This window comes from Solanum pennellii, chromosome 1 (assembly GCF_001406875.1).
Source record: "Solanum pennellii chromosome 1, SPENNV200".
NCBI lineage: Eukaryota > Viridiplantae > Streptophyta > Magnoliopsida > Solanales > Solanaceae > Solanum > Solanum pennellii.
This window is the reverse complement of record NC_028637.1, coordinates 80847744-80850667: the sequence shown is the minus strand read 5'-3', so window position 1 is coordinate 80850667 and position 2924 is coordinate 80847744.

Here is a 2924-nt window from a genome sequence, read left to right as displayed (position 1 = left end):
TCCGATCCATATACTATCCTGGTGCCGGAACGTCACACCCGATCCATATACTATCCTGGTGTCGTAACATGACACTCCGATCCATATACTATCCTGGTGTCGGAACGTTTCACCCGATCCTCTATTTCTATCCTGGTGTCGGAACGTGACACCCGATCCCCTAATCCCATTATTTTAGTTCATCAAGCCTTCTTTTATACCAAGGCATCATCAATAACAAAGTAAAATTAGGATTCAAGATTCAATAGCCTCATCATGCTAATTTCATCACAAATATATATAAAATCACATCATGCATGCACACAATTAAGCATATAGAAGACTTTATAATACTACCCAACACATATCATTCGCTATTAAGAGTTTACTACGAATAGCATAAACCATAACCTACCTCCACCGAAGAATTGTGATCAAGCAATCTACTTTTCCAAGCTTTGCTTCCCTCTTCGTTTCTCCTCTCTCTCTCGATCGTTATTCTCCCTCTCTCTGTTCTTTCTGTTTTTCTTATTTTCAAACCCTCTTTCTTTTACCCTAATTAGCATATAATTAAGTATAAAAGATGATAAACTACCCCACTATTTGTTTCAAGGTTATCTCTTTTAACCCCCAAGTAATTGAATTATTAACATTAAACCACCAATTTTATAATTATAAGCAGGAATAGTCTAAAACGCCCCTTAAAACATTTAACAGAAATTCCGACCCGGGTGAGCTGACAGAGACTGCGACGGTCCGTCACGACAGTGACGGTCCGTCCTGCAGGTCCGTCACAAAGCTCAGAGACTCGATTTTAGTAAAAGGTCTGTGAAGGCCCGTCATGCCTGCGACGGTCCGTCCTGCCATTCCGTTACGAAGTTCAGAGAGTCGATTTCAGTACCCAAATTTCAGAATTCTAAGTGTTTTGGAACGAGACCCCCTCGACGGTCCGTCGTGCCCATGACGGTCTGTCGTGGGATCCGTCGACTCAGCCAGTTTTTCCAGAAATAAAATCTGCTGCTCAAAACGACTAAACAGGTCGTTACATCATGTAATTCAACTCTTTGGATTTTAAAAATGATACCCTTTTCACCCTTTGAATGACAAGAAACCCTTGGATCTTAAATTCAAAAGTTATTGTATAGAAAAAAAAATTTAATTTAATGATCTTAATATTTTGAGATAAGAAAAATAATATTTTTTGAATTAGCAAATAAGAAGGTTTTACAAAAATTTAAATATCATATCACTTATAGATATGTAAAATTCAAAGTTATGCTTTTTATATTTCAAATAATGATCAATATAAGATTTTAAAAAATCATTTAATTAGTTTCTAAGAATAATGTGAAAAAAATAAACATTTTCCAAAATATAATGTGAACTAAAAATAAATGTGTTGCACAAATTGACTTTTCAATTCATTTTTTTATTGATTATTTATGATCAATAGGTTTATTACGAGTAAAAACATATTCACACTTAAAATTTATAATAAACTATAATGATTACAAATTTTCAAACCCAAAATATTCAGGGGGAATAAATGAAATCAATATACTTCATATAAAAAGTAATACAACAATATTTATGCGTGATATTTCACAATAATATTTTTAACATAAGACAACCTCCATGATAGTCATATATTTATCAAGAACTAAAATAAATAAAAATATAAAATAACAGGACCTCCTGATATATTTTTCTTTCATTTTCATATATGCACTTTTATTATTGAAGATTTTTTTTCACCTTGTATTTCATCATATGCTATAGTAAACTGTATGGTACGGTCATTATTTTGTTGTTTCTTTATTCATGTTTGATCAAGGTTACCTCATCTCCTTATTTGTACTAAACAGTTAGATGCATGTACAATGACAGGATGAATTTGATCTAAAACTGATTAAAATATATTCTAATTTTAATTATTTCACGAATTACTGTGGTCAAAGCTTCTTATACTTTTTTCTTTTTCAAAATTAGTTAAGTTTTAATGTTTTATACAAGTTCTCGACACACAATCTTATATGTCAAATAATATAGGACAAACAATAAAACATTCAATTAATTTGTGGAATTGCTAAATTTTTTAGATTTTTGACTAGATCTTCATTTATTTATTATAAAAACTATTGTAAAGAGCATAAACAAAAAGATTTTCATTTTATATTCTACAATTGTATAAGTAAAGAGATTAATAAATTTCTAAATAAGAAACATCATGATTTTTTGAATTTTTATGATAACTTTTTTTCAAATTTTATGTTAATAATATTTAGATGTTATAATCATATCTGACGATTCGCATGGAGATGATTCATTTAAAACTCATCTATTATGAAGTGTTGTTGACAATGAGGTTAGTATGTTCAATCATTTAATTATATTATAACTTGATATCTTAATATTAACATAGTCTTTTCTGAAAAATATAAGTGCACTCTACTTATATAATAATTGTTTAATAATTAAGTGAATGAAATGGATCTACATTTGACATTGAGTGTTTAGATTAAGGATTCTTCACTATAGTTTGTAAAATGCTAAAAATATTTTATCTGTACTTTTATAGACATTGATCCATGGATTTGTCGAGCTTAGTCAAGAAGTTGATCAAAAAGTCACAAGTCATTTAACCAAGACTTTGCAACCTGTAGAATCGCATCAGCGTGCATCATCGTCAAGGTTATCACTTCTTGCATATGTGAAAATAATTAAGTTCAATTTAACATAATATTTTAAATTCTTATTAATGTTGTTGTTAATTATTTAGGTACTTCAATTTCCTAAAGGATAATTCGACCTAAATATAAATCTGCAGGAGCACTAGCAAAAGGACTTGTGATATCAAGAGGGATCAATGCAATCATCCGTGGAAGGCCTTATAGATCCCAACGAATGAGAGCGAGTAAATTACCCCGAGGTCATAGAAGAAAATA